Source organism: Panulirus ornatus, chromosome 27 (assembly GCF_036320965.1).
Source record: "Panulirus ornatus isolate Po-2019 chromosome 27, ASM3632096v1, whole genome shotgun sequence".
NCBI classification, from domain to species: Eukaryota; Metazoa; Arthropoda; class Malacostraca; order Decapoda; family Palinuridae; genus Panulirus; species Panulirus ornatus.
In genome coordinates this window covers 10,122,211-10,146,180 of record NC_092250.1, presented here as the reverse complement: position 1 = coordinate 10,146,180, position 23,970 = coordinate 10,122,211, and the positions used below count along the sequence as shown (strand labels likewise).

The following is a 23,970-nucleotide window of genomic DNA, read 5'->3' as shown; positions in this document are numbered from 1 at the left end:
TATGTGAGAGAATGTAAGAAAGTAAATTCTCGATTAATATGGGTAAAACTGAAAGTTGATGGAGAGAGGTGGGTGATTATTGGTGCATATGCACCTGGGCATGAGAAGAAAGATCATGAGAGGCAAGTGTTTTGGGAGCAGCTGAATGAGTGTGTTAGTGGTTTTGATGCACGAGAACGGGTTATAGTGATGGGTGATTTGAATGCAAAGGTGAGTAATGTGGCAGTTGAGGGAATAATTGGTATACATGGGGTGTTCAGTGTTGTAAATGGAAATGGTGAAGAGCTTGTAGATTTATGTGCTGAAAAAGGACTGATGATTGGGAATACCTGGTTTAAAAAGCGAGATATACATAAGTATACTTATGTAAGTAGGAGAGATTGCCAGAGAGCGTTATTGGATTACGTGTTAATTGACAGGCGTGCGAAAGAGAGACTTTTGGATGTTAATGTGCTGAGAGGTGCAACTGGAGGGATGTCTGATCATTATCTTGTGGAGGCTAAGGTGAAGATTTGTATGGGTTTTCAGAAAAGAAGAGTGAATGTTGGGGTGAAGAGGGTGGTGAGAGTAAGTGAGCTTGGGAAGGAGACCTGTGTGAGGAAGTACCAGGAGAGAGTGAGTACAGAATGGAAAAAGATGAGAACAATGGAAGTAAGAGGAGTGGGGGAGGAATGGGATGTATTTAGGGAATCAGTGATGGATTGCGCAAAAGATGCTTGTGGCATGAGAAGAGTGGGAGGTGGGTTGATTAGAAAGGGTAGTGAGTGGTGGGATGAAGAAGTAAGATTATTAGTGAAAGAGAAGAGAGAGGAATTTGGACGATTTTTGCAGGGAAAAAATGCAATTGAGTGGGAGATGTATAAAAAAAAAGAGACAGGAGGTCAAGAGAAAGGTGCAAGAGGTGAAAAAGAGGGCAAATGAGAGTTGGGGTGAGAGAGTATCATTAAATTTTAGGGAGAATAAAAAGATGTTCTGGAAGGAGGTAAATAAAGTGCGTAAGACAAGGGAGCAAATGGGAACTTCAGTGAAGGGCGCAAATGGGGAGGTGATAAAAAGTAGTGGTGATGTGAGAAGGAGATGGAGTGAGTATTTTGAAGGTTTGTTGAATGTGTTTGATGATAGAGTGGCAGATATAGGATGTTTTGGTCGAGGTTGTGTGCAAAGGGAGAGGGTTAGGGAAAATGATTTGGTAAACAGAGAAGAGGTAGTAAAAGCTTTGCGGAAGATGAAAGCCGGCAAGGCAGCAGGTTTGGATGGTATTGCAGTGGAATTTATTAAAAAAGGGGGTGACTGTATTATTGACTTGTTGGTAAGGTTATTCAATGTATGTATGACTCATGGTGAGGTGCCTGAGAATTGGCGGAATGCGTGCATAGTGCCATTGTACAAAGGCAAAGGGGATAAGAGTGAGTGCTCAAATTACAGAGGTATAAGTTTGTTGGGTATTCTTGGTAAATTATATGGGAGGGTATTGATTGAGAGGGTGAAGGCATGTACAGAGCATCAGATTGGGGAAGATCAGTGTGGTTTCAGAAGTGGTAGAGGATGTGTGGATCAGGTGTTTGCTTTGAAGAATGTATGTGAGAAATACTTAGAAAAGCAAATGGATTTGTATGTAGCATTTATGGATCTGGAGAAGGCATATGATAGAGTTGATAGAGATGCTCTGTGGAAGGTATTAAGAATATATAGTGTGGGAGGCAAGTTGTTAGAAGCAGTGAAAAGTTTTTATGGAAGATGTAAGGCATGTGTACGTGTAGGAAGAGAGGAAAGTGATTGGTTCTCAGTGAATGTAGGTTTACGGCAGGGGTGTGTGATGTCTCCATGGTTGTTTAATTTGTTTATCGATGGGGTTGTTAGGGAGGTGAATGCAAGAGTTTTGGAAAGAGGGGCAAGTATGAAGTCTGTTGGGGATGAGAGAGCTTGGGAAGTGAGTCAGTTGTTGTTCGCTGATGATACAGCGCTGGTGGCTGATTCATATGAGAAACTGCAGAAGCTGGTGACTGAGTTTGGTAAAGTGTGTGAAAGAAGAAAGTTAAGAGTACATGTGAATAAGAGCAAGGTTCTTAGGTACAGTAGGGTTGAGGATCAAGTCAATTGGGAGGTAAGTTTGAATGGAGAAAAACTGGAGGAAATAAAGTGTTTTAGATATCTGGGAGTGGATCTGGCAGCGGAATGGAACCATGGAGGCGGAAGTGAATCATAGGGTAGGGGAGGGGGCGAAAACTCTGGGAGCCTTGAAGAATGTGTCGAAGTCGAGAACATTATCTCGTAAATCAAAAATGGGTATGTTTGAAGGAATAGTGGTTCCAACAATGTTGTATGGTTGCGAGGCGTGGGCTATGGATAGAGTTGTGCGCAGGAGGATGGATGTGCTGGAAATGAGATGTTTGAGGACAATGTATGGTGTGAGGTGGTTTGATCGAGTAAGTAACGTAAGGGTAAGAGAGATGTGTGGAAATAAAAAGAGCGTGGTTGAGAGAGCAGAAGAGGGTGTTCTGAAACGCTTTGGGCACATGGAGAGAATGAGTGAGGAAAGATTGACCAAGAGGATATATGTGTCGGAGGTGGAGGGAACGAGGAGAAGTGGGAGACCAAATTGGAGGTGGAAAGATGGAGTGAAAAAGATTTTGTGTGATCGGGCCCTGAACATGCAGGAGGGTGAAAGGAGGGCAAGGAATAGAGTGAATTGGATCGATGTGGTATACCGGGGTTGACGTGCTGTCAGTGGATTGAATCAGGGCATGTGAAGCGTCTGGGGTAAACCATGGAAAGCTGTGTAGGTATGTATATTTGCGTGTGTGGACGTATGTATATACATGTGTATGGGTGTGAGTTGGGCCATTTCTTTCGTCTGTTTCCTTGCGCTACCTCGCAAACGCGCGAGACAGCGACAAAGCAAAAAAGAAAAAATATATATATATATATATATATATATTTATACATATATGTATATATATATATATATATATATATATATATATATATATATATATATATATATATATATATATATATATATATATATATATATATATATATACACAAGTATATATGTGCGAATCGTAAGATAAACCCTGACACAAGAACTTATATCGCACAATTCAGATTATCTGACGAATGATGAAAATATGTATGAAATTAGATTCTGTCCATGCTAAATGAAAGTAATGAATTCATGATGAAATGCAAAATTCAGCATGGAATTGAAATTCATATTAATAGTTTCTAAAGCTGTCACTTCAGTGAGAAACGAACTAGCACGGGGCTTAACATGGTAGAGGCATTCTTCAATAAATCTCAAATCTTATAGAACCATATTATTCCTTCTTTGCTGCGGACCTTTCCTTTTTGGTTTCTTTCTTGCCTTATGAATTTCTTTCCTTCCTTGGAATAGACGTGATGGATGTCAACGTCTATGGCTGTTGTTTTACCAAGTGTGCAGATGCACCACCTCTCCTCACGGAACAGTCCCGTCATAGCTCTTCTTAACTCAGATTTAAGCTGGAAGGTTTTCCTTTATTTCCTGATCAGAGGAAAGGTTTCTGAATGTATCTTTTACTCTTTGTGCGATGTGCATCCTGACCTCTAAACATATGATCCAGCTGCACTGCTTATACTAGATATGCATATAATCCTTTACACACCTTAAATGTAACATTTGTATCTATTTTCCATTTGGTGTTTATTCAACATAATATTTGCTGATATTTCATTTGTATTTCGTTGTGTCATTATTCCTTTGGCATGTGGTAGACGCCTATCATCAGACTGTAATCTGTCTCCGCCAGTCAGTGAATTCTGACTGGTTTACATTTCCTCCTTCCTGAGACAATTCTGCACCACAAAATATACACTTTTGTAATTGTTCGGTCCTTTCCTGAATCAACGATGTAGCTGCTTTCGGTTTGAATCAAGCAAATTTTCCATAACACGGTGATACAAGACACCGATTTTCCATACATTTCCCACACTCACTACACATCTTACCACAGTCTCCAAAAACAACCATGCACAGTTTCCACATATCCTCTTCTAAAGTAAGTTGTTCTTGAGACGCACTAGCATTGCTTTCTGACTCATGCATTGTCGTCATGATGTAGCCCATAGCAAGTCGCTCAGATTATCCAGTGCAGTCGCCCTGGCTATGGCGGGGGCGAAGCAACTCTAATGGGGGTCTGGGGACTTAAGTGTCGACGAGATGGTGCCTCTTGGCTGCAGCTAACAGTAGCCCACGCCGCACTGGGATAAGGGAAGAACAGGGTCCCAGCCGTCGTTTGACTTATGTGAAGGGATGTGTGAATACCATGGTATTCATGATGTCCTCTTCATTTCCATAGTCGTGCGGATGGATGGCAGACAGTGGCTGTTGGGTCGCGACAACTGTCGTTCGATTATTAACTCACTGATGCTGTCTATCTGGTGCGAACTGATACTTTTTATAGTCTGGTCCTATGAGTTGCGGTAGGAAACACTGGACTCTATGAAGCCATGATAAGATGGGCTGGAGAAGCAGAATACCACTTCCTCCCGCGTTCCTCTCCCAAATCCCACGAACCCGGCCTTTGAACCTCATATCTTCCTGATGAGGAACATCGTATATCTTTGGGTAGGCTGTAGATGCCAATACTCCGTCAAAGACTTCACCTTCAGGAGACGGGTGAGAGCGCGCCAGACGGTATGCTGGGATAGCGTGTTTTCTTGTTGCTGGTCTTTCTTTGACATTCAATGAATACGAAATATGGGACCTTGTTCATAGAGCATCAAATACTTTACATATTCCAGTTAAACCCTACCTAGATATTATAATATGTCATAGTGAAATAAACGGAAATCAGCGCTACAAAACTTTTCTTCATTGCTCAATTCGCGGATCTAGTCCCATTAATGGTTTGCACCATATGTGCTCACCTCGCTTGATTTATATTTGATAGAAAAAATCTACTATATCGAGCATTAGAAGGGCTTAGCCCAGATACAAGTGCATTCCTACTGCCTTACAACCTTTGTTTTGATAAAAAAACAGACTTTTTAAATAACCGAAGTATGATATCCAGCACACATGCGACTGAAAGTGAATTATCACGCTTTTAATAAGGTATATGTAAGACTGAAGAAAATGTTGCTGGATGAATTGTACAAAAATTTTAGGGGTATATAAATGTTGCTCTCATACTAAAACATCAAAACAAGAGATGTAAAGGGGAGGACTCATGTGTGGCTGCTGTGCTGGTGAGGAGTCTGCTCGGTCTAAGAGCTGTAGGCTATGAGTTGTGCGAGCTGGACCACTGCTGTGGCCCGTATGCTGCTCACACACCGATCACGACTTCCTTCACCAAGGCTGAATTGAGAGATGTCACCACCTGATAAAAAATTGTCGAGATTTACGCGGTTGCATAATTTTAGGGCTGGTGGTGTCTATAGGAACGTTGGTGAATAGGCTTTAGGCATGGGAAAATGCTACTAATTCATCTATTGGAGTAGAGCGAAGTATCTGGAAGAACTCACCTGTGGAGTTGACGCATTTTCTTAGAAGGTGCTTCATAGTGATCAGTTCTTTGGCCATGTTGTATGCTGGAGAGGTGATCCGAGAAATGATGGAGCGTAGGAACTTGTTTAGCTTGTGTGTCTTCACGTTGGGATATACGTCCTGCTATCATGGGTGTAAGTAGGTGCTCGGTCTTGACTGCGCTGACGGTCCTGGTAAGTTTGTTAAGCTTTGCACTGAATTGCTCAGTGAGATCGTGTGCTTTTCTTGAATTCTGCATCGTCGTCGAGAATGTTGTCCAGCTTGTGTTTAGTGGTTTTCTTCGTTGTGATGACGTAGATGGTTTATCTATCTGCCTTTCGTTTTACGATAAGTTTATAATACTTCACTTTCTTGGCTCCGGCACGCAGAATGTGGGGTCAAGATAGAACTCTTGTTATCACTACATTGCTTTGTTCTTTCTGCACACAGTTGCTTATAGTGTGTGCGGAAGGAACCGTGACGTAGTCTGCCGGTGATAATGATACAGAATGGTGATAAGTGATGTGATCTTGTGCTAACAGCAGTGATGCAGACTACCAGTTGCAACAGTTGCAACAGTTGCTGGTGTAAAAAGTACCAGGAATCAGAAACAACACTGGCGCACTATTGAGGTTCACGGCAGACTTTTAACCACCCACACTCCAGAGAAAACAAACTTGGGGGTTACGTTACTGAATTATCTAAAGCTTTATTTTTCTAACCCCCCCCCCACATACACACGCACACACACACACACACACACACACACACACACACACACACGGTAACTTCAGCGAACTAGCTATGATAAGATCAGGCGATTGTCGTTGATCATTGTGATCAGTTGGTACACTCTCCCCAAAAAAGTATCGGGCGTCTTTTCTCATCAAAACAATGTATCGCAATGGACAGAACTTTCTGAGCATTAAATGTGTAGCCTGCAGTATGCTGGTATTGTGAGTCACCGTGCTCCATCTTTAGTGGTACAATATATGTAGATGTAACGAAAATATATCAATGGCAATCAATTTTTCTTCTTGTTGGAAATACATGACCAACGCTAGTACCCGAAATTCATTGGAAAACACAGATTCCTATGTCATCCAGTGATGATAACTTGAATAATGATAGACACTGGCAATGCCTTTCAGGAAATGAAACCAATACTCAAGAGATATTTATTACTTGTTAGAGTATAGATTTTAGCTATTGATATTTAGTACACAACTCCCTGCATCTATGATACTATTCAGCCTGTGTTGACCACGGCTTTTCTGATATCCTGGATAACGTTGTGATGGGCGTATCTCTATGGGGTTGAAATCAGGTGACTTTTGGGGATTTGGCACCAGCGGAATCTCCAGATCGTCCTGGAACCAGAGTTTGACATTTGCTGTGTGTATGGGGTGTTGCTCTGCACAAGGTAAACCAGCATTGCATCAGGGAACGCCTGCACCCAGACCGAAGGGAGAAGCGCCTATTCCAATATCTCCACACACTTCACTCCTGTGATCCTTCCCACACCAACATCGTTTGGTTTCCCGATATCACCTGAGTAGATCCAACCAAATGATCCAGCAGGTATTCTGCTATTTCTGATATTAGCTCTCACATGCTCCATGTTATGTCTGTCGAGACACATTGAATGTCAACGTGATCAGCAAATGAAGCAAATTTTGCAATAAGAATAAATGTTTCTAAACACTACATAGCAACACCGGAGCAAATTGCGACATGTGGCACACTATGCTGAATGTAGAATTGCCAGTTACCTCAACCCGTATTGCACAAAAAACATTCTCATTTACTAATCAGATTACATCGATTCATATAAATGATAATACTTTGGAATGTACGGCGAACCTATACTTTAAACCGTTAATAGATATAGGAGTGTTTGTGTTGTATGGCACAGAAATAATGTAATGCGAAAAATGATAAACAGTAAAGTTTTAGTTTTTACGATGTTAGGGCAACATGGAATTACTTGATGTGTAAATATTCTCCGCACTGAATACATATTACGAACATACATAACGCCAAACCAGATGGGGATGGGGGAGGGGGGGGTGGAGATGGTGGAGGAGAAGGTGGAGGAAACGAGACAGAGGGAAGGAAAAAGATGTTTCCCTTGCGTTTATTCAGCGCCACAACCACGACACCCGAGCATCGTCTCTCGAAAAAGTCTTCCTGTCGCAGAGTATAAGACTATCCAAAGAGATAAAAGGTACATTGGTACCATCTACAACATACTTCATACGTCGGTTAATAAGGAGTTTCGTCCATTCTGGTTTGCATGCCGGTATACAGCCATGCAGGCCACTGGTGTGTCATCTGCTTCCGACTGTCCTCTACATCTGAAATCTTGCTGTGCACCTATGGTGGTTGTAGAGGTAAGAGGATCATGAGTGAGGGCAGGTTGTCTTGCTCAATCGTTGTGGCTAGTGCTCGGTAATGTCAGTACCAGCAGGCTTCCTAATGCACCGGGTACTGTGTGATGGGATATATAAAGCCGTCGTGCTGCCTCCTAGTTGCTTATATGTATGTCGGGCTGGTCGATGATACTGCCTCGTGTTGCTCCTTCTGACGTCTCATTAGGGATCATCAACCCCCCCTGACGACATCGTTTCCAAGTTTGTAACAGAGAGTGTTCCGTTTCCAGCATGAATCATGAGATGATAAGATACATTCATATTCTGTTACCTCATGAATTGAGGTAGAATCAACATCTCATTACAGTAAACCAAAATGTCATTGGATATGGCATTATATCACACCTACTTATTTGCAAATGAATGTAATACTGGATTATTGTGATTCATTTTGCGTTCGAAGCGATTCGACTGTAACCTTGGGTCATGCAAACATAATAACGTTATACTGTTATTTGCTAATCCGTCCTGTGGGGCTGATATATTACCTAAGGTGCATTGAATCAGTGGGGTTCAGTACATCCTAGTTCAGTACATTATGTGATAGTAGGTGGTACAATGCAAATATGGTGATTATCAGGTACAAGGAGAAAGAAGAAAATGTGTAACTGACAGACTGAAATATTAACCCAACAGAGACTGTTGTCTATATAGCATTGTGCTCATTTCCAGAAACGTCAACCCCAGGGTTGCCAATATTTTCTTGGGAAAGTACTTTTAACTATCTACTGTATCTCCAAAAAATATCTTATTGAAACCAAACTCGTCAATTAAGCCAGTTTAACAGAGCTTTAAGTTTGATCAAGGTTTGTGGTTAAAGACTTATTCCCCTGAGGGGTTTGAACACAGATTAAACTCACTAACCAGGGTTTGCAACACCAGTGCCCTACCGCAGTGCCAAGGAGACGTATGTGTAAGTGTGAATCAATACGTTGATAATACAGAATTCGGATAAGTGTTGTTGTTAATGTTACAAGAGTTGCTTAGAATATATATATATATCCCGGGGGATAGGGGAGAAAGAATACTTCCCACGCATTCCTCACGTGTCGTAGAAGGCGACTAAAGGGGACGGGACCGGGGGGCCAGAAACCCTCCCCTCCTTGTATTTTAACTTTGTAAAAGGAGAAACAGAAGGAGTCACGCGAGTAGTGCTCATCCTCCTCGAAGGCTCAGATTGGGGTGTCTAAATGTGTGTGGATGTAACAAAGATGAGAAAAAAGCAGAGATAGGTAGTATGTTTGAAGAAAGGAACCTGGATGTTTTGGCTCTGAGTGAAACGAAGCTCAAGGGTAAAGGGGAAGAGTGGTTTGGGAATGTCTTGGGAGTAAAGTCAGGGGTTAGTTAGAGGACAAGAGCAAGGGAAGGAGTAGCACTACTCCTGAATCAGGAGTTGTGGGAGTATGTGATAGAGTGTAAGAAAGTAAATTCTAGATTAATATGGGTAAAACCGAAAGTTGATGGAGAGAGATGGGTGATTATTGGTGCATATGCACCTGGGCATGAGTAGAAAGATCATGAGAGGCAAGATCATGAGAGGCAAGTTTTGGGAGCAGCTGAATGAGTGTTTTAGTGGTTTTGATGCACAAGACCGGGTTATAGTGATGAGTGATTTGAATGCAAAGGTGAGTAATGTGGCAGTTGAGGGAATAATTGGTATACATGGAGTGTTCAGTGTTGTAAATGGAAATGGTGAAGATCTTGTAGATTTATGTGCTGAAAAAAGACTGGTAATTGGGAATACCTGGTTTAAAAAGCGAGATATACATAATTATACGTATGTAAGTAGGAGAGATGGCCAGAGAACGTTATTGGATTACGTGTTAATTGATAGACGCACGAAAGAGAGACTTTTGGATGTTAATGTGCTGAGAGGTGCAATTGGAGGGATATCTGATCATTATCTTGTGGAGGCGAAGGTGAAGATTTGTGAGTGTTTTCAGAAAACAAGAGAGAATGCTGGGGTGAAGAGAGTGGTGAGAGAAAGTGAGCTTGGGAAGGAGACTTATGTGAGGAAGTACCAGGAGAAACTGAGTACAGAATGAAAAAAGGTGAGAACAAAGGAGGTAAGGGGAGTGGGGGAGGAATGGGATGTATTTAGGGAATCAGTGATGGCTTGTGCAAAAGATGCTTGTGGCATGAGAAGCGTGCGAGGTGGGTTGATTAGAAAGGGTAGTGAGTGATGGGATGAAGAAGTAAGATTATTAGTGAAAGAGAAGAGAGAATCATTTGGACGATTTTTTCAGGGAAAAAATGCAAATGAGTGGTAGAGGTATAAAAGAAAGAGACAGGAGGTCAAGAGAAAGGTGCAAAGGTGAAAAAGAGGGCAAATGAGAGTTGGAGTGAGAGAGTATCATTAAATTTTAGGGAGAATAAAAAGATGTTTTGGAAGGAGGTAAATAAAGTGCGTAAGACAAGGGAGCAAATGGGAACTTCAGTGAAGGGCGCAAATGGGGAGGTGATAACAAGTAGTGGTGATGTGAGAAGGAGATGGAGTGAGTATTTTGAAGGTTTGTTGAATGTGTTTGATGATAGAGTGGCAGATATAGGGTGTTTTGTCGAGATGGTTTGCAAAGTGAGAGGGTTAGGAAAAATGATTTGGTAAATAGAGAAGAGGTAGTAAAAGCTTTACGGAAGATGAAAGCCAGCAAGGCAGCAGGTTTGGATGGTATTGCAGTGGAACTTATTAAAAAAGGGGGTGACTGTATTGTTGACTGGTTGGTAAGGTTATTTAATGTATGTATGACTCATGGTGAGGTGCCTGAGGATTGGCGGAATGCTTGCATAGTGCCATTGTACAAAGGCAAAGGGGATAAGAGTGAGTGCTCAAATTACAGAGGTATAAGTTTGTTGAGTATTCCTGGTAAATTATATTGGAGGGTATTGATTGAGAGGGTGAAGGCATGTACAGAGCATCAGATTGGGGAAGAGCAGTGTGGTTTCAGAAGTGGTAGAGGATGTGTGGATCAGGTGTTTGCTTTGAAGAATGTATGTGAGAAATACTTAGAAAAACAAATGGATTTGTATGTAGCATTTATGGATCTGGAGAAGGCATATGATAGAGTTGATAGAGATGCTCTGTGGAAGGTTTTAAGAATATATGGTGTGGGAGGCAAGTTGTTAGAAGCAGTGAAAAGTTTTTATCGAGGATGTAAGGCATGTGTACGTGTAGGAAGAGAGGAAAGTGAATGGTTCTCAGTGAATGTGGGTTTGCGGCAGGGGTGTGTGATGTCTCCATGGTTGTTTAATTTGTTTATGGATGGGGTTGTTAGGGAGGTGAATGCAAGAGTTTTGGAAAGAGGGGCAAGTATGAAGTCTGTTGTGGATGAGAGAGCTTGGGAAGTGAGTCAGTTGTTCTTCGCTGATGATACAGCGCTGGTGGCTGATTCATGTAAGAAACTGCAGAAGCTGGTGACTGAGTTTGGTAAAGTGTGTGAAACAAGAAAGTTAAGAGTAAATGTGAATAAGAGCAAGGTTATTAGGTACAGTAGGGTTGAGGGTCAAGTCAATTGGGAGGTAAGTTTGAATGGAGAAAAACTGGAGGAAGTAAAGTGTTTTAGATATCTGGGAGTGGATCTGGCAGCGGATGGAACCATGGAAGCGGAAGTGAACCATAGGGTGGGGGAGGGAGCGAAAATTCTAGGGGCCTTGAAGAATATTTGGAAGTCGAGAACATTATCTCGTAAAGCAAAAATGGGTATGTTTGAAGGAATAGTGGTTCCAACGACGTTGTATGGTTGAGAGGCGTGGGCTATGGATAGAGTTGTGCGCAGGAGGGTGGATGTGCTGGAAATGAGATGTTTGAGGACAATATGTGGTGTGAGGTGGTTTGATCGAGTAAGTAATGTAAGAGTGAGAGAGATGTGTGGAAATAAAAAGAGTGTGGTTGAGAGAGCAGAAGAGGGTGTTTTGAAATGGTTTGGTCACATGGAGAGAATGAGTGAGGAAAGATTGACCAAGAGGATATATGTGTCAGAGGTGGAGGGAACGAGGAGAAGTGGGAGACCAAATTGGAGGTGGAAAGATGCAGTGAAAAAGATTTTGAATGATCGGGGCCTGAACATGCAGGAGGGTGAAAGGCGTGCAAGGAATAGAGTGAATTGGAACGATGTGGTATACCGGGGTCGACGTGCTGTCAATGGATTGAACCAGGGCATGTGAAGCGTCTGGGGTAAATCATGGAAAGTTGTGTGGGGCCTGGATATGGAAAGGGAGCTGTGGTTTCGGTGCATTATTACATGACAGCTAGAGACTGAGTGTGAACGAATGGGGCCTTTGATGTCTTTTCCTCGCGCTACCTCGCACACATGAGGGGGGAGGGGGTTATTATTCCATGTGTGGCGCGGTGGCGATGGGAACAAATAAAGGCAGACAGTATGAATTATGTACATGTTTATATATGTATATGTCTGTGTGTGTGTATATATGTGTACATTGAGATGTATAGGTATGTATATTTGCGTGTGTGGACGTGTATGTATATACATGTGTATGTGGGCGTGTTGGGCCATTCTTTCGTCTGTTTCCTTGCGCTACCTCGCTAACGCGGGAGACAGCGACAAAGCAAAATAGATGAAATAAAGATATATATATATATATATATATATATATATATATATATATATATATATATATATATATATATATACATTTTTTTTTTATTTTTTTCATACTATTTGCCATTTCCTGCGTTTGCGAATTAGCGTTAAGAACAGAGGACTGAGCCTTAGAGGGAATATCCTCACCTGGCCGCCTTCTATGATGGGGTTGTTAGGGAGGTGAATGCAAGAGTTTTGGAGAGAAGGTCAAGTATGCAATGTTTTTTGGATGAGAGAGCTTGCGAAGTGGGTTAGTTGTTGTTCGCTAATGATACAGCGCTGGTGGCGAGTCAGGTGAGAAACTGCAGAAGCTGGTGACTGAGTTTGGTAAAGTGTGAGAAAGGAGAAAGCTGAGAGTAAATATGAATAAGTGCAAGGTTATTAGATACTGTAGGGTTGAGGGACAAGTCAATTGGGAGTTAAGTTTTATTGGAGAAAAACTGGAGGAAGTGAAGTGTTTCTTGGAGTGGATTTGGCAGCGGATGGAACCATGGAAGTAGAAATGAGTCATAGGGTTAGGGAGGGGGCGAAAGTTCTGGGAGCGTTGGGAAATGTGTGGAAGGTGAGAACGTTATCTTGGAGAGCAAAAACGGGTACGTTTGAAGGAATAGTGGCTCCAACAATGTTATATGGTTGCGAGACGTGGGCTACAGATAGAGTTGTGCGGAGGAGGGTGGACGTACTTGAGATGAGATGTTTGAAGACAATATGTGGTGTAAGGTGGTTTGATCGAGTAAGTAAGGAAAGGGCAAGAGAGATTTGTGGTAATAAAAGGAGTGTGATTGAGAGAGCAGAAGAGGGTGTTTTGAAATGGTTTGGTCACATGGAGAGAATGAGTGAGGAAAGATTGACTAAGAGGATATATGTGTCAGGGGTGGAGAGAACGAGAAGTGAGAGACCTTATTGGGGGGTGGAAAGATGGAGTGAAAAAGATTTTGAGTGATCGGGGCCTGAACATGCAGGAGGGTGAAATGCTTTCAATGAATAGAGTGAAATGGAACGATGTGGTATACCGGGGTCGACGTTCTGTCAATGGATTTAACCAGAGCATTTGAAGCGTCAGGCCCCATAGACCTTTCCATGGTTTACCCCGGCCGCTTAACATGCCTTGATTCAGTCCATCGACGAAACGTCGACCTCGGTATACCACATCGTTCCAATTCACTCTTTTTCTTGCACTCCTCTCTCCCTCTTCCATGATCGTTCCCGACCGCTCAAAATCATTTTCACTCCATCCTTCCACCTCAAATTATTGTTCCCTTCTCCTCTCAAACATATATCCTCTCTGTCAATCTTTCATCACTCATTCTCTCCATATTTCCAAACCATTTAACACACCCTTCTCTATCACCCACATTCTTTATTTCTACGCATCTCTCTTAAACTTTCATTATTTACTCGATCAAACCACCTCACACCACATATTATCCTGAAGCATTTCATTTCCAACACATCCACTCTCCTTAGCACAACCCTACCTGTAGCCAATGCCTCGCAACTATATAATATTGTTAGAACTACTAATTTTTCCATTTTGACATAACGTTCTCTTTCAACGCATTCTTTGCCGCTCCCTGAATTTTCGCCCCCATACCCTACCCTGTGATTCACTTCCCCTTCCATGGTTTCACGCGCCGCTAAGTGTACTAGATATCTAAAACACTACCATTCTCTCCAATTTTTCTCCATTGACTCTCACATCCCATTCAACTTGTCCCTCAACCCTACTGATCCTAATAACCTCACTCTTATTCACATTTTCTCTCAAGTCTCTCCTTCCGCACACTTTTCCAAACTCATTCACCAACTTCAATTTCCTACACGAATCGTCCACTAGCGCTGTTTCGTCAGCGAACACAACTGACTCACTTCCCATGCCCTCTCATCCACAACGGACTGCATACTCGCCCCTCTTTCCAAAACTCTTGCATTCACATCCGTAATCACCCCATCTATAAACAAATTAAACAACAATTTGGATATTACGCACCCCTGTCACAAACCGACATTCACTGGGAACCAATCACTCTCCTCTCTTCCAACTCATACACATGCCTTACATCCTTGGTAAAAACTTTTCACTGTTTCTAGCGACTTACCTCCCACACCAAGTACTCTTAAAGCCTACCACAAAGCAACTCTATCAACCCTATCATATGCCATCTCCAGATCCATTAATGCTACATACAAATCAATCTGTTTTTCTAAGTATTTCTCAAATACCCTCTTCTAAGGGAACACCTGATCCACACATCCTCTATCACTTCTGAAACCACAGTGATCTTCCCAATCTGATGCTATGTACATACCTTTCCTCTCTCAATCAATATCGTCTCATGTAATTTCCCAGGAATACTCATCAAACTTATGCCTCTGTAGTTTAAACGCTCAACTTTATCCCCTTTGCCTTTTTACAATGGCACTATGCATGCACTCCGCCAATCCTCAGGCACTTCATCGTGGTCCATACATACACAACTCAGTCATCCCTTTTTGATAAACTCCACTGCAATACCATCCAAAACCGCCGCCTTGCCGGATTTCATTGTCCACAAAGCTTTCACTATATCTTCTCCCTTTACCAAATCATTTTCTCTGACCCTCCCACTTCGCACAGCACCCTGACCAAAACACCGTATATCTGCCACTCAATCATGAAACACATTCAACAAACCTTCAAAATACTCACTCCATCTTCTCACTTCAACATTATCTGTTATATCCTCCCGCTTGGCTCCTTCACCGACATTTCCACTTGTTCTCTTGTCTTACAAGCGTTATTTACCTCCTTTCAAAACATGTGTATATTTTCTCGGAAATTTAACGATACTCTCTTACCCCAACTCTCATTTGCCATCTTTTTCAACCCCTGCATCTTTCTCTTGACCTCTTGCCTTTTTCTTTTATACACTTCCAAATCATTTGCACTACTTTTCTGCAAGCATCGTCAGAACGCCTTTCTGTTCTCTTTCATTGTCATTTGCCCTCTTTTTTAATCCTTGCACCTTTCTCTTGACTTTCTGCCGCTTTCTTTTATACATTTCCCAGTCATTTGCACTACTTCCCTGCATGTGTCTTCCAAACGCCTTTAATTTTCTCTTCATCCCACCACCCAGTACCTTTTCTAATCTGCCCACCTCCCACCTTTCTCATGCCACATGCATCATTTGCGCAAGCCATCACTGCTTCCCCAAAATCATCCTATTCCTCACCCACACCCCTTGCGTCATTTGCTCTTACCTTTTGCCGGTCTACACTCAATCTTTCTTGATACTTCCTCACACGAGTCTTCTTTCTGAGCTCACTTACTCTCAACACTCCCTTCTCCCTAACACTCTCTTCTTTTTTGAAAAACCTTCATAAATCTTCAAGTCAGCCTCCACAAAATAGTGATTAGACCCCTCCAGCTACCCCTTTTCAAAATATCAACATCCAAAAGTCTCTCCTTTACACGTCTATCTATTAACAGTGATTCGCGTAATCTATTATATGCATAAAACCATGGGAGAAATGAAACACGATAAGTTCTCAAGTGGACTTTCGTGTAATGATCACAACGTCAGGGGAGATATAAGAATGAGATATGAGACGTAGGTCAGCTGATATACAGGAAGAGATATAGCTAATTGGTGAACAAGTGCTACCGAATGATGGTGTCCTGGTTGGTGGCGTTCGGGTTGGTGGTGTTCGGGTCTGGCATCATGCCTGTCATATAATTTTTATTATGTGGACAGAAAAGGAAATTTTTAAGAATTTTGCCTACGAAAATGCTATCCAGTTTGTAAAGACTTTCCCTGATACTTTTGTTACAATTCTTTGGGTATTTGATAATAAAAGGTTCATTGATATTTTTCGTTGTAAAGGGGTATTAATTAATTTCTTAATCACGAGAAATGATCGTCTATCATCTAATACTGGTAACTATAGTATTAACCATATTCTGTCACTCTAGATAATCATGATACCTAGGGTGTTCACTCTCACATATCCGCCTCCTTAGCTCAGTGGTAGAGCACTGGTCTCGTAAACCAGGGGTCGTGAGTTCAAACCTCACAGGAGGCACAAGTCTTTAACCATACAATACTTGGGCTCAGGTAAACTGGCTTAAACGACGGCCAGTTTGGCTACAATAATCAAGAAAAAAACATTACCATTCAAAGCAAAAGGTATTTGAAGACAATAATCAACTGATTACATTTTGCTAAGTTGTTTGTCGTTATTGTGTGTGTGTGTGTGTTCCTGTGTGTTCATGAGGAAGACAAATCATCATTCATAACGGCTGTGCAAGATCCTCATGGCTGCTCTCCTCCTGAGTTCGTGTGTTTAAGAACCCATGTCAAGAAAATCAACGGTGCATCAAGACTGTTGTCATCACCAGCTGAATACCTTCCCGCTCTCATCAGCAGACTACATCACTGCAATCCGCCAGAGGACCTGTTTGAATATATATATATATATATATATATATATATATATATATATATATATATATATATATATAAGAATAAAGTATATATGAACGCGCACCTTCATAGAACATACAAACCTCCAACAGCCAGGATCGAACCTGGACCCCTTGTGCAAGGGGTCCCAGGTTCGATCCTGGCTGTTGGAGGTTTGTATGATATATATATATATATATATATATATATATATATATATATATATATATATATATATATATATATATATATATATATATTTTTTTTTTTTTTTTTTTTTTTTTTTTTTTTTATACTTTGTCGCTGTCTCCCGCGTTTGCGAGGTAGCGCAAGGAAACAGACGAAAGAAATGGCCCAACCCCCCCCCCCATACACATGTACATACACACATCCACACACGCAAATATACATACCTACACAGCTTTCCATTGGTTTACCCCAGACGCTTCACATGCCCTTGATTCAATCCACTGACAGCACGTCAACCCCGGTATACCACATCGCTCCAATTCACTCTATTCCTTGCCCTCCTTTCACCCTCCTGCATGTTCAGGCCCCGATCACACAAAATCTTTTTCACTCCATCTTTCCACCTCCAATTTGGTCTCCCTCTTCTCCTCGTTCCCTCCACCTCCGACACATATATCCTCTTGGTCAATCTTTCCTCACTCATTCTCTCCATGTGCCCAAACCATTTCAAAACACCCTCTTCTGCTCTCTCAACAACGCTCTTTTTATTTCCACACATCTCTCTTACCCTTACGTTACTTACTCGATCAAACCACCTCACTCCACACATTGTCCTCAAACATCTCATTTCCAGCACATCCATCCTCCTGCGCACAACTCTATCCATAGCCCACGCCTCGCAACCATACAGCATTGTTGGAACCACTATTCCTTCAAACATACCCATTTTTGCTTTCCGAGATAATGTTCTCGACTTCCACACATTCTTCAAGGCTCCCAGAATTTTCGCCCCCTCCCCACCCTATGATTCACTTCCGCTTCCATGGTTCCATCCGCTGCCAGATCCACTCCCAGATATCTAAAACACTTACTTCCTCCAGTTTTTCTCCATTCAAACTTACCTCCCAATTGACTTGACCCTCAACCCTACTGTACCTAATAACCTTGCTCTTATTCACATTTACTCTTAACTTTCTTCTTTCACACACTTTACCAAACTCAGTCACCAGCTTCTGCAGTTTCTCACATGAATCAGCCACCAGCGCTGTATCATCAGCGAACAACAACTGACTCACTTCCCAAGCTCTCTCATCCCCAACAGACTTCATACTTGCCCCTCTTTCCAAAACTCTTGCATTCACCTCCCTAACAACCCCATCCATAAACAAATTAAACAACCATGGAGACATCACACACCCCTGCCGCAAACCTACATTCACTGAGAACCAATCACTTTCCTCTCTTCCTACACGTACACATGCCTTACATCCTCGATAAAAACTTTTCACTGCTTCTAACAACTTGCCTCCCACACCATATATTCTTAATACCTTCCACAGAGCATCTCTATCAACTCTATCATATGCCTTCTCCAGATCCATAAATGCTACATACAAATCCATTTGCTTTTTCTAAGTATTTCTCACATACATTCTTCAAAGCAAACACCTGATCCACACATCCTCTACCACTTCTGAAACCACACTGCTCTTCCCCAATCTGATGCTCTGTACATGCCTTCACCCTCTCAATCAATACCCTCCCATATAATTTACCAGGAATACTCAACAAACTTATACCTCTGTAATTTGAGCACTCACTCTTATCCCCTTTGCCTTTGTACAATGGCACTATGCACGCATTCCGCCAATCCTCAGGCACCTCACCATGAGTCATACATACATTAAATAACCTTACCAACCAGTCAACAATACAGTCACCCCCTTTTTTAATAAATTCCACTGCAATACCATCCAAACCTGCTGCCTTGCCGGCTTTCATCTTCCGCAAAGCTTTTACTACCTCTTCTCTGTTTACCAAATCATTTTCCCTAACCCTCTCACTTTGCACACCACCTCGACCAAAACACCCTATATCTGCCACTCTATCATCAAACACATTCAACAAACCTTCAAAATACTCACTCCATCTCCTTCTCACATCACCACTACTTGTTATCACCTCCCCATTTGCGCCCTTCACTACAGTTCCCATTTGCTCCCTTGTCTTACGCACTTTATTTACCTCCTTCCAGAACATCTTTTTATTCTCCCTAAAATTTAATGATACTCTCTCACCCCAACTCTCATTTGCCCTCTTTTTCACCTCTTGCACCTTTCTCTTGACCTCCTGTCTCTTTCTTTTATACATCTCCCACTCAATTGCATTTTTTCCCTGCAAAAATCGTCCAAATGCCTCTCTCTTCTCTTTCACTAGTAATCTTACTTCTTCATCCCACCACTCACTACCCTTTCTAATCAACCCACCTCCCACTCTTCTCATGCCACAAGCATCTTTTGCGCAATCCATCACTGATTCCCTAAATACATCCCATTCCTCCCCCACTCCCCTTACTTCCATTGTTCTCACCTTTTTCCATTCTGTACTCAGTCTCTCCTGGTACTTCCTCACACAAGTCTCCTTCCCAAGCTCACTTACTCTCACCACCCTCTTCACCCCAACATTCACTCTCTTTTCTGAAAACCCATACAAATCTTCACCTTAGCCTCCACAAGATAATGATCAGACATCCCTCCAGTTGCACCTCTCAGCACATTAACATCCAAAAGTCTCTCTTTCGCGCGCCTGTCAATTAACACGTAATCCAATAACGCTCTCTGGCCATCTCTCCTACTTACATACGTATACTTTTGTATATCTCGCTTTTTAAACCAGGTATTCCCAATCACCAGTCCTTTTTCAGCACATAAATCTACAAGCTCTTCACCATTTCCATTTACAACACTGAACACCCCATGTATACCAATTATTCCCTCAACTGCCACATTACTCACCTTTGCATTCAAATCACCCATCACTATAACCCGGTCTCGTGCATCAAAACCACTAACACACTCATTCAGCTGCTCCCAAAACACTTGCCTCTCATGATCTTTCTTCTCATGCCCAGGTGCATAAGCACCAATAATCACCCATCTCTCTCCATCAACTTTCAGTTTTACCCATATTGATCGAGAATTTACTTTCTTACATTCTATCACATACTCCCACAACTCCTGTTTCAGGAGTACTGCTACTCCTTCCCTTGCTCTTGTCCTCTCACTAACCCCTGACTTTACTCCCAAGACATTCCCAAACCACTCTTCCCCTTTACCCTTGAGCTTCGTTTCACTCAGAGCCAAAACATCCAGGTTCCTTTCCTCAAACATACTACCTATCTCTCCTTTTTTTCACATCTTGGTTACATCCACGCGCATATATATATATATATATATATATATATATATATATATATATATATATATATATATATATATATATATATATATATATATATATATATATATGTATATATATATATATATATATATATATATATATATATATATATATATATATATATATATATATATATATATATATATATATATATATATATGCTGGTGATAAAGCGATATAGTCTACTGATGATGGCAAAGTAATACTACGGTGGTGTAATCAGGTTATGACCATAAGAATGTAGTCTGATGATGTTGGAGACAGTGATATAGTCTGCTTGAGATTACAACACTGATGACGTCTGCTGGTGATGTTAGCAATTCAGTCTACTGCTTAGTGATGCAGACTGCTGGCGACAACAGTGATGTAGACTGCTGGTGACGACAGTGATGTAGACTGCTGGCGACAACAGTGATGTAGACTGCTGGTGACGACAGTGATGCAGACTGCTGATGGCAACAGTGATATAGACTGCTGGCGACAACAGTAATGTAGACTGCTGGCGACAACAGTGATGTAGACTGCTGGTGACAACAGCGATGTAGACTGCTGGTGACAACAGTGATGCAGACTGCTGGTGACAACAGTGATGTAGACTGCTGGTGACAACAGTGATGTAGACTGCCGGTGACGACAGTGATGTAGACTGCTGGCGACAACAGTGATGTAGACTGCTGGTGACAACAGTGATGCAGACTGCTGGTGACAACAGTGATGTAGACTGCCGGTGACGACAGTGATGTAGACTGCTGACGACAGCAGTGATGCAGACTGCTGGCAACAACAGTGATGCAGACTGCTGGCGTAAGAGGACTGATAATACCAGGCAACAGAAATAATATTCCTGGTGCACGTGTATTCTCAACAGCCCACACTTATATAACCAACATAAAGGCTTTTGCACACTCGCTAAAACACAAAGACGCACGGAAGTATCGGGTACCTAGCTAAATTGTGATCATTTGATTATTACATTTAGATGGCATTTAGTAACCGTTGTACTTCCAGCCCTTCGTTTATTGTAATCAAATGTGCCAACTCGTAACTGATTAAGCCAGTTTACCAGAGCCCGAGTATTGCTCATCAAGTTTTATGGTTAAAGACTTGTGCCTCCTGTGAGGTTTGAACTCACGACCCCTGGTTTACGAGACCAGTGCTCTACCACTGAGCTAAGGAGGCGGATGTGTAAGAATGAACACCTTAAGTATCAACAGTATTTGGGATTACAGAATATGGTCAATAGTACAGTCGCTGATATTACTAAAGATGTTTGTTTTTGAGTTAAAGTGAATACCCTTGGCGTTATTAGTATCAAGAATAAGAAAATATGATTAATAGTGTATTTACTATTATTATCAAAGATATTTCATTTTTCGATATATATATATATATATATATATATATATATATATATATATATATATATATATATATATATATATATATATATATATATATATATATATATATATGCCAAAAGATTATACAAAAGTAATACTAACAACTACACTGTCAACAATATGCTATTATATACTAGATCATTATGATACCTAAGGTATTCAATCATTCACGTTACACATCCGCCTCCTTAGCTCAGTGGTAGAGCACTGGTCTCGTAAACCAGGGGTCGTGAGTTCAAACCTCACAGGAGGCACAAGTCTTTAAAAATAAAGCTTGATCAATAGTCGTCTGCTGGTGAGTAATTGTGATTGCATTACTCCACCACACCCGAAAATGCATGACTATACAATCTCACTTGTGACCGATGTCCATACCAGAAACGTTCCTGCTTCACATTGTAAAAAATTATGTCTGCATTATATGCGCCTGCATGACTCGTTCAATGTGTATAAGACAATGATACATGTACCTTTAAAGAAAAACATTCCAACTCATTCCTACTTGATATTGCATACAGGACATCACGGATATGCAGCATGATAGATCATATGTTCATTTGCACGAGTCTTCATAACTGTAAACAACTCAATATTACCACAACTGTTCTTACTGCTTAGTCTTGATGCGTGTGGCTCACACACAACAAACAACGCTGCGCCGGGATATCATCCTGACATCCCTGGTGATACGAGTTTCTCTCCGCATATCACTGGGAATGAAAGACAATATCACATATACCTACATGATGAATTTCAGTACATTTCAATCCTTACATCGTCACTGAAATTAATGAATATACATCATTCGAAACCTTTGAAGACATGACATATTTGCATATACACGTGTATGACTCTGAAATATGTTTTCGTGACATCATTGCCCGCCAATAATCGATCAACTGGGCCTGCACAATAACTGTACACTCGCAACCCGTAGAACCAAACTTGAGACCTAAAGCACCTGTTAACTTCTGTGCATTTATGCCTTCTCAATTAAGACACTCTCACGCCTGCTCTTCATGATAACCCGTGCCACCATGCAGTTTACTTCTGCACTGATCTTTTCCATCGCTGCCAGCATGAGAATAACTTTAAAAGCATGAAGACTTTGTTGCTACTCTAAGCAAAAATATCTTTACAATAATGGAGTTTAAGTTGTCTTAAAGACCAATGCTAACCATGGTGGGTTGATCAGCGTCGCTGACCGAGACGCATTCGCAGCCCACCGGGGCCGAGCGCATAGGCTCGAATCCTGGTTGAAGCGGTCGGTTCACAATCAACCCACCTGTTCACCCTTTCTTAAGAAAATCTCACTAGAACAGGTACTTGGCTTGAGCTAGGGGAAGTGTCAGTTGTTGTTCGCCTATATATATATATATATATCATTATTTTGCTTTGTCGCTGTCTCCCGCGTTAGCGAGGTAGCGCAAGGAAACAGACGAGAGAATGGCCCAACCCACCCACATACACATGTATATACATACACGTCCACACACGCAAATATACGTACCTATACATCTCAACGTATAAATATATATACACACACAGACATATACATATATACACATGTACATAATTCATACTGTCTGCCTTTATCAATTCCCATCGCTACCCCGCCACACATGAATGAACAACCCCCTCCCCCCTCATGTGTGCGAGGTAGCGCTAGGAAAAGACAACATACGCCACATTCGTTCACACTCAGTCTCTGGCTGTCACGTGTGATGCACCGAAACCACAGCCACCTTTCCACATCTAGGCCCTCACAGACGTTTCCTAGACGCTTCACATCCCCTACCTCAATACATTGACAGCACGTCGACCCCGGTATACCACATCGTTCCAATTCATCCTATTCCTTGCATGCCTTTCACCCTCCCATATATTCAGGCCCCGATCGCTCAAAATCTTTTTCACTCCATCCCTCCAGCTCCAATTTGGTCTCCCGCTTCTCTTTGTTCCCTCCACCTCTGAAACATACATGCTCTTTGTCAATCTTTCCTCACTCTTTCTCTCCATGTGTCCGAACCATTTCAACACACCCTCTTCTGCGCTCTCAACCACACTCTATATATTACCACCCATCTCTCTTACCCTTTCATTACTTACTCGATCAAACCACCTCACACCACATATTGTACTGAGACATTTCATTTCCAG

The 23,970-nt window shown here is 41.7% G+C and overlaps 3 non-coding genes across 3 annotated transcripts; 2 read left to right on the top strand and 1 right to left on the bottom strand.

Annotated features, from left to right (window-relative positions):
* Positions 1 to 16,529: 16,529 nt before the first annotated feature.
* Positions 16,530 to 16,601, top strand: TRNAT-CGU (transfer RNA threonine (anticodon CGU)). The gene has a single exon. It is a non-coding gene; the product is annotated as a tRNA-Thr (tRNA).
* Positions 16,602 to 21,517: 4,916 nt separating this feature from the next.
* On the bottom strand, positions 21,518 to 21,589 carry TRNAT-CGU (transfer RNA threonine (anticodon CGU)). Its single transcript has one exon. It is a non-coding gene; the product is annotated as a tRNA-Thr (tRNA).
* Positions 21,590 to 21,992: 403 nt separating this feature from the next.
* TRNAT-CGU (transfer RNA threonine (anticodon CGU)) lies at positions 21,993 to 22,064 on the top strand. Its single transcript has one exon. It is a non-coding gene; the product is annotated as a tRNA-Thr (tRNA).
* Positions 22,065 to 23,970: the final 1,906 nt, after the last annotated feature.